General features: G+C 44.5%; 1 pseudogene; it reads right to left on the reverse strand.

The window, feature by feature from the left end:
- LOC109839187 lies at positions 204-1,222 on the reverse strand (annotated as a pseudogene).

Raw genomic sequence — 9,164 nt, forward strand, 5'->3', positions numbered from 1 at the left:
CAGTCTACAGAACCCCCTCCAAAGTTTTTGAAAGTTCGTGGTTAACTGAGATGAATTTTCGGAATACTTTAGATCCCAAAATTTAGTGGATTGATTGTTTACTCCGTCTGATTTGAAGACGTCGCGAACCTGGTTGTTGTAATGTTGAAATTATGTTACCCCAAACCAAACAACGTAACTTTTGAGTCTTGATGACAATGAACTTAGTCAAACAAACTAAATCCCAAGTCATCGTCAGACTCATCGACATGCTCGTCCTTCTTCTCTTCTTCCTTAGAGGCAGGAGCAGCAGCATTCTCAGCAGATGCAACAGAGATAACAGCAATAGCAAACTTGCTCGGATCCTTTAGATACTCATTCACCCTCTCAGCCTGTGGGAAGGTGTATTCAGTGTCAACAGCAACAGCAATGACGTTCTTGTAGGCATTGACGAACATGTGAGGCGTAGCTGCAAGAGTTGGGTAAGAGAGAGCCAAGGACAACAGAGCAACCATAGAAACACCAGCTGCAAACTTGTCAACGTGGTCATCCTCCGTGAGGTTGAGCACCTCTAGGCTTAAGACAGATCCATTGTCATAGACAGAGAGAATCGCAAGCCCGCATAAGAGGGACTTTATCCTAAGTTTAGTCAGGAGGGCAGCCTCAAAGGAATCTACTTTATCTCCTTTCTTGATCAGCTCAACTGGTGGTGACGATTTTTGCAATATCATCATTACTCTTTGTTGGGATGTTAAGCCATTTAGAAGAATGAGTTCTGTGTCAGATCATGTCTTCATTAATCTTGGTGGGAATGTTTAGCCACTTAGAAGAATGAGTTGCGCGTAGCTCCTGTCTTCATTAATCTTGGTTGGGATGTTAAGCCATTTAGAAGAATGAGTGGCGCGTCGGATCGTGTCTTCATTTAATCTTTGTTGGGATGTTAAGCCATTCAGAAGAATGAATTATGCGTAGCTCCTGGCTTCATTAATCTTGGTGGGAATGTTAAGCCACTTAGAAGAATGAGTTGTGCGCTGGATCGAGCCAGATGATTTCAATGTTGTTGATTATAATCTATCTGTACTCATCCAATAGACTCCACAGTGGAGTCGTCTATTTCTTCTCGGCTTTGGTCACCTTGATGATCGCTGTTAGCTCTTCTTTTATTTATCTGGGGCTGTACCATAGCCTTGGTAGTCGAGAAGCCGCTATTATAGCGGTCCAAATGCATAGATAAATTCTGCATTTAAGGATTGGAATGCGTGGGTGAGATCTGCATTTGAGAATTAGAACGTGTGTGGGTGAACTCTGCGCTCGAGAGTTTGAACGCGTGGGTGAGCCTCGCGTTTGGAAGTTCAACCAACTCGATCATTGAGATCGAGTTTGGGTAGGATTCTAGCCTAGAATCTCGTTCCGATTTGACAGCTCATAGCTGTCTATAAATAGACAGCTGAGGGTCGAATCAAGAGTCATTCGACTCTTCTTGAAACTTTAACAAAAATTTTCGTTCTCATCTCCGGCGAAAGCGATTCTTCCTCTCCTTCGACTGAAATCAATAGCGCCCAAGAAGAAGACCGTCTCTCGACCCTCCAAATCCAATGTCGCCTTGGCTCAGGGTTCGTCGGCCGGTGGTGCCGTGACTCAGGCGAGCGTGCCGCTACCTCAAATCCCTCTAATCGGTGGTGAGTATGACCTTTGTGATCGTTAAACTCGCTACGGCGAGTTCCTATTTTTGAATCAACGAGGAGACTCGTTTCGATAACGCAGAGCTGGACTCTGCCATTTAGTATTTTCGACACGGGGTTCGATCTCCGCGTCTAGGATTTTTAACACGAGACTCGATCTCCGCGTCTAAGATTTTTGACGTGAGGCTTGATCTCCGCGTCTAAGATTTTTGACGCGAGACTCGATCTCCGCGTGTAAGACTTTTGACGCGAAACTCAATCTTCGCGTTTAATTACCTTTACATTGTCTAACTTCTTTCTTTATTTTTGCAGTGCATCACACCAGTGAGCCTCTCCCTTTTCGCTATCATTTTGGGCACGAAGGTGGTGTGGATCTGAACATAACATTCAACCTGCGCCGAGAACTCCCGGTTTTCCGAATTATGGAGAAGAGCCGTGTGGAACTAATCACTCAAGCTTCTCCCGAAACTCTTAGGATATTGGTTACGGACGCTAGACTTGAGAACCTGAGCCGTAAACCGATAGTTAAACCTGGATTCCTCTTCGGGGATTTCGTTGACTTTGAGGCAGGCGTTGCTTATGATGGGGACTACAAGTGGCTGCGAAAAGTTAGAGACCGCAACCTTTTCTTGCCCAATATAGAGAGGATGTTCCCCATATCATATTTTCAGTACGCTTCCATCCCAAGGCGTATGGATTGGAGCCTTGTTAAGGATCAGGATGGAGTTATTCTCGGAACACTAACTTTTCAAGGGGTCCGTATGGATTGGAGCCTTGTTAAGGATCAGGATGGAGTTATTCTCGGAACACTAACTTTTCAAGGGGTCCGCACAGCTGGTTATAACAGACAGGTGGCAGCTCTACGCCGAGGCTTGTTCACTAAAGAGTACCCTGTTGGTGAAGTGGCCAGCCCGGCGAACACCTTCGTCAAAAAGTTTATGGCAAAGAAAGGAGAGTTTCCCGGCAAGGGTTTAGAACTCCAGGCTGGGTTCATTCTCCGGTAACAGGGTGGTGGACCCGGATGACCAAATTTGTTTTGGAGGAATTAGAAACGCCCCTTACCCAAGCTGGCCTAGAGATTCCGATGCGGGCTACTAAATTCGGGATCATTCAGAGCCACTTTCATTTCTTCTCCATATTAGAGAAGTATAATCCTGAGACCTGTACTTTCTTCACTCTGGTGGGAGAGTTAGGCTTTGCTCTTCACGAGATGCACCACGTCTCGGGTCTTCTTCTCGGGGATCTGCCGTATGAAGAATTTATTCCAGGATCAACGGAACTTAAAATTTTAAGAAAAGTGAGCCTCAAAATTTATTCTACTCTTTGGGAAGTCATGTGTCACTTCCACATTTGCATGCAGCAGACAGGGGTTCGAGGAGGTGGCATCAAACAAGTGTCTTGGGCAGAGTATTTATTCTAGAACTGACCAATAAAGGAGTTTCGGTGACCAGATTGCCTGCCAGCACTTTAGAGGAGGTTCAAGCTCGAATCGATGCTGCTACCTCTCATTATACCAATGAGGCCAAGGAAGATATTTTCCCGGCTCATACGGAGTTTGAAAGTTTCCACTATCAAGCTCTGATCCTAATTTTCGACACAGTGCTGTTGGCTGGATTCTTGATGTTGTGGTTCAAGCGGTGCGTCGTTCCTACCAGGCCAATTGATGCTCTCGATGTTGAGGTGATCTACACGGCTGTTCTTTTGGCGCACGGGAGGCCATTGAATCTGTTTTATGCCATGGTGGGTTGCTTGCAGAGTGGGCTGCGTGAATTGGCTTTGGATTTTATTGATGTTATAGAGGTGGAGTCTGATGGTAACAAGGTTTTCAAAACTCCCAATCCTCGGATACCACTACCTTACACTTATCTGATGGCTTGGTATGTGCTTCACTGTCCTTCCATAATGAGTGCAGCCTCTCCTCCAGGTGACTCATTCATCCCGTTTGTGTAACGACTAGAATCTGCAAAATGGGAGGGGAGTTATATGGTTAGGATTCGCCAGATTTTGTCACGAGACGCCAACTACCACATCTTCCGTTGTTTTTCCGATTTTGAAGGCGGGCTCTATGGAGCAGAGTATCAGGACGTGGCGGGGCCTAACGGATTCACCCAGTTGAGCGGGGGCGTCTAGCGTGGGCGTCTTCCATTGGCTCCTTTCTATCAGGCTAGGCTACCTGGTCTTCCAGCAAGGTGACAAATGTTTCCTCGAGCCCTATCAACCTTATAGGTTCGCTCGCCAATTTGGGTATGATCAGCTTGCCGGAACTTATATGAGGAGGCCAGGGCTTGATACTATTCTGTGGCAGGTTGTACCAAAGCCATCTTCAGGCTTCCCCACAAAACACCCAATTCTTACACTTCCATAAGCTTCTGCAACTGGTACTTTGCCGCTTCCCAGACTCCCAATTACAACTTAAATACGTCTTGTCTAAAAGATATCCGACATATGTATGCTTCAAGGAAGGGATCAAAGACATCCCGTCTGAGAGGAATCGACGAATTTTTATCCATTGAAGACCCTTCTGCTAAACAGGGAGAGGAGCAAGCAGCCGAACCTTCTCCAGTGGAGGAGCCCCGGGTGGTAGATTCTCCCACGGCAAGGGTAGCTGGAAAGAGAAAACTTTCGGCGAATGAAACTGGCCAATACGATAAGCAGACCCGCCGGAAGCTGATGGTTGGGTCTTCTCCTCCTAAAGGCCAGCAAAAACCAAAGCTGATGGCTGACGCTATCAGAGCTGCTAAAGATGAAGAACAACATGAATCTTCAGTTGCAGGCCTGCCCCATAGAACTGGGCTCCGTTCGTATGGCCCGGCTTTATCGAGTGAAGCTTCTTCTCACCGTCCCTCCGAGGATGAAGAGAATGAATTAATGGCCATAGATGCAGAATCTGCTCCAGCAACAGACCCTCTTAGGGCTCCTGTGTTAAAATCCCAGGACCATGAAGGGAATCTATCCCCTCCTCCTTCAGCACTAATGTTACAGGCTGGTGGTTTAAGTCCTAGTCCGACAACGGGACTTATGACTAAACCAGCTGTTGGCACTAGTCTTCCTGAATCTTCAGCCATACAGGATGATGAGGAGCAAGTAGATTATGAAGGCTCCTCGATTGGTGATGTAGCTGATGAAGATAGAGTTGATGAGAATGCTGACGTCGGCAACATGCCAGGTGATGACGTGGAGGACGAAGAGCATAATTCTATGGATGACATAACCATTTTTGATGATGCTCCCAAGGTCCCATCCGATAAAGCATCTAGTTATACTCCTTTTCATATTCTTCCGCATGTTCTTTCCGCGTTCCGACCCTTTTTTTGTGCAGGTTCACCTCCTCCCAGGACTATCACTGCTACTCCTCCTACGGAGCAACAACTTGTGTAGGTGTCAGCTCCTTTGCAAGAGCAACATTTGCCTGGCTCATCCATGGTGGCTGATTCACCGGCAGCATTGCCCGGGGCTATTACTATGACTCCTTCTCCAGAACAGCAGCTTGTGCAAGTACTAACTCCTTTGCAAGAGCAACCTTTGCCCAGTTCATCCACGGCAATTGCTTCACCGGTAGCATTGATGAGGATTTCACTTGCACCAACAGAGGCCGGACCAAGTACGTCTCAGGCGAGGACAATGATAGCTTTGACTTCAAGTCCTTCGCAATTGAATGTTTCAGTTACCTCCGCGACTTCAACACCCAGATCACTTGTTAGTCCATACTTTGATACGTCCACTTCTAGGGTCTTCGAGTCGTCTTCCATTGCTTTTTCTAGTCCAACGGACGCTCCTGACTTCCTCCATATTTCCCTGAGTTATTTGAACAGTCTTGTGAGGAAGGTGATTGAAGTTGTCACAGCTGGTCGAGGCCGCTTTGATTTTTTTAAGTCTCTCTTAGAAGAAGGCTTAAATGGAGTCAAAAGTGTAGGCAATGCCCAATGCTTTGAACGTTATTCGGAAGCCATTTCTCACTTAGAAGCCCGGCTCAAACACTTAGAAGCCCTCAGCCATGCAGATATTCAGACACAGATCGTGTCTACTTTTGCTGACCTCCAAGTTGAGGAAGTGACTCGCCGTAAGGCAATTGAGCTGGGTCTGGCTGAAAAAGAGCTTCAAGTTACGTACTTGCGAGAGCAGAACGATCTGAGACAAAAAGAACTGGAGCTCTCTACTGCTTCTCTGGACCTCATTCGTACAAAACTTGTCGAAGCTGAGGCGGAGGTACTGAGATTGAAGGCCCAGCTTTCTTGCGAAGAAGCCGTTGTTAATATACTTAGGGCCAAAAACGTGGACACTCTTTTGAATTACCATAAAGAAGCTCAGGCTCTTGAAAGAGCGAAGAAGGAGGCAGGCGCTTAAGTAGCACCCACTGAGGATGAGCTGCGGAGGAAGGCTGAAGCCGTTGTACGGGCCAATCATGAGGAAAAGCTCTCTGATGCCAAAGCTCAACTTGCTTCTTTTGACTTGGCCTTGTATTATTCTTTTTCTTAAGAACGGCTCTGTATCACTTCCTTTTAGTTTCTGAATAAAAAAAAGTGATATTAGTTTCTCATTATTTTTAATCTCGAAGCAACAAAATTACAACTTTCCATGATAGATCTGATTTAGAAAATTCTCCTTATTATCCTTTAAGATAACTCCAGAAAATTTCTAACTACTGAGAATAAACACCTTATTATTCTCCCAAAATAGGGCTGACTAATAGAATTCTTCCTGTATTACGCTTTTGCTTTAATTACTTAAAGAAGACTATAAATGCCAGAAGTGTAATTTTAATTTGATGTGAATTTCCTCATAGAGTAAAACTCACAAATTTTCCTAGGGATAATTTAGGAAAGAGTTTAATCCACTGAGGAAAAGGGTTTAAGTATGAGAGTTGGACTGTTAGAATGTTACGATCGGGGTAATTTTGCGGACTTATCACTCTATTGACGAGAATCAACAAGTTAATTTTGTTAGCGGTGTAGTGTTAACATGACGACATACAAAACATGAGAAATATTATGATCAGGGCAATTTTGAGGACTTATCGTTCTATTGATGAGAATCGATAAGTTGATTTTATCAGAGGTATAATTTTTAACATGACAGGAGAAATATTACGATCAGGGTAATTTTGAGGACTTATCGCTCTATTGATGAGAATCGATAAGTTGATTTTGTCAGAGGTATAATTTTTAACATGACAGGAGAAATATTGCGATCAGGGCAATTTTGAGGACTTATCGCTCTATTGATGAGAATCGATAAGTTGTTTTTGTCAGAGATGTAATTATAACGTGACATCTGTAAGGAACAAATATTGTAGCGTCTCACTGGGGAGAACTGCTAGGTGTTTTATCATCGGGGCGATGAATTGTATTACTTATGATTTGAACAAGATTTGGGAAATTTTATCATCCTACTAAAAAGAATTAGGTCAATTGGTTATTTGATATTCTGCTAAGGAGAGTTGACGAATTAACCAGGATTTGGATGATTTTGGAGATTTATTATTCTATTGACGAGAATCGATAAATGGACCTTAACAGAGGAATTGTAGTCATATTGGTAATGATGACAACTAAATTCAATCTCTGTAGGGGTGATGATCATCTGAGGTGTAATATTAACCTGATGAGTATTTAGATTATGTCAAGGAAATACAGAGTTTAAAAAAAACACTCTGTTAAAAGAATCCATGAACTTAGGGGATAAGTATCAAGGGTAGATTCTTCATTTGAAAAAATTGCAACGCTAAGGTGACTCTTGCATTTGAGGTACGAAACACGAGGTTAAGAACCTTCATAACGCTGGTCTGAGCCTGGCGTTTGAACGCGGGTGTGAACTTCACGTTAAGATTAAAGTCTTAACTGACTTTATCTAAAAACATGAAAGATTGCGTTTTTTTAAAATAAAATGGTTGGGATTCTCCTGGAATCCCGTGCTATCTTAACAGCTTGATGGCTGTTATAAATAGACTTGAGTGGTCATGTCAAGAGTCATTCGACTCTTTCCATTTTTGGCTATTTCCAAGAATGAGAACTCTCGTTTGATTTCAACAAGACCTCTGACGAACTTCATCTTCTTCGACCGACGACGCCTTCTCCGACCGATTATATCGATGGCATCGCGAAGAATGAGCTCTAGCTCCAAGAAAGTCCCTGGAGCGACTTCCAAAACGCTGTCGGCTGAGGACGCCCGTGGTGTTCTTGTTCCTGCAGGAACGTCATCGTCACCGTCGCCGTTGTGGGGGTTTCCCTGTCGTAGTAAGTGATGATCAAAACAACTTGCCTTGGCAAGTTCTTTGAAAACCCTATATGTGTTCTTGATAACGAGGAAGATCACTCGTTTCTGTTTAATAAAAAAGCGTAGTTGGGACTCCATGTAGGTCTCGACTCTCGCGTTTAAGTTTTTCAACACGAGGTTCGACTCTCGCGTTTGAGATTTCTGACACGAGGCTCGACTCTCGCGTCTGAGATTTCTGACACGAGGCTCGACTCTCACGTTTGAGATTTCTGACACGAGGTTCGACTCTCGCGTTTGAGATTTCTGACACGAGGCTGGCCTTTTGTGTTTCAGATTCTGTATTTATGTTAACAGCTTGCTTTTAGTTGTTAATCTCTGTTTTTGATTGTGCAATGCTTCTTCCAAACGTGCCGCTTTCACAAGAGCATTATTTTGGATATATCGGTGGTCCTGACGCGAATGAAGTCTTCAGTCTTCAGAGCAGAATTCCGCTATGTACTTTCCCTGACTCGGAGAGAGCGGACATGATTAAATTCCCTCGATGCTCTACTCTCAGAATTTTAATCACTGACTTGGACATGGAGACCCCTATCAGTTGTGCTTAGTTTCCCAAACCAGCATTCATATTCGGAGATCGTATAGCAATTGATGACCACCTCATACATGTGGAGGACTTAAAGCTACTGCAGAGAGTCGATAACCGTTTCCTCTTCCTCCCAAGCATGAAGCGGATGTATCCGCTCTCCTACTTCTTGAATGTGATCTGTCGCCGGGGTTTGACTTTTGACATAGTCAAGGAGAAAGAGAATGTGTTGCTTAGATTTGGTCGGGGGACAACTCAAGGGGTTGACAACTCAAGGGGTTGAGACCCGGCTTATTTGAGAAGAAGGATCTCGTTCCGGAGGTGCCACATCCAGTGAATATCTTCATTCGCCAATTCATTACAGCTCAGGGTGAATTCTCTACCCAGATGTTCAAATCTCCAGGATGGGTTTGTTCTGGCGAAGGAGGTTGGTGGACCCGTATGGTTGACTTCGTTCTTGAGGAGCTTAAGGAACCACTCGCTCAATCGGGTCTCACCATTCCCGTGTTAGCTACTCGACGGGGAGTTGTGCAAAGTTATCACAATTTCTTCGCTATGTTGGAGAAATATAACCCGGACAGCTGTACATTCTTCACACCTATAGGGGAGTTAGGTTTTGCTCTCCATGAGATGAAAACAGTATCAGGGTTACCGTTTGGTAGAATGCCCTACGAGGAATTCATCCCTACCACCGAGGAGCTTTCCCT

This window comes from Asparagus officinalis, chromosome 4, assembly GCF_001876935.1.
Source record: "Asparagus officinalis chromosome 4, Aspof.V1, whole genome shotgun sequence".
NCBI classification, from domain to species: Eukaryota; Viridiplantae; Streptophyta; class Magnoliopsida; order Asparagales; family Asparagaceae; genus Asparagus; species Asparagus officinalis.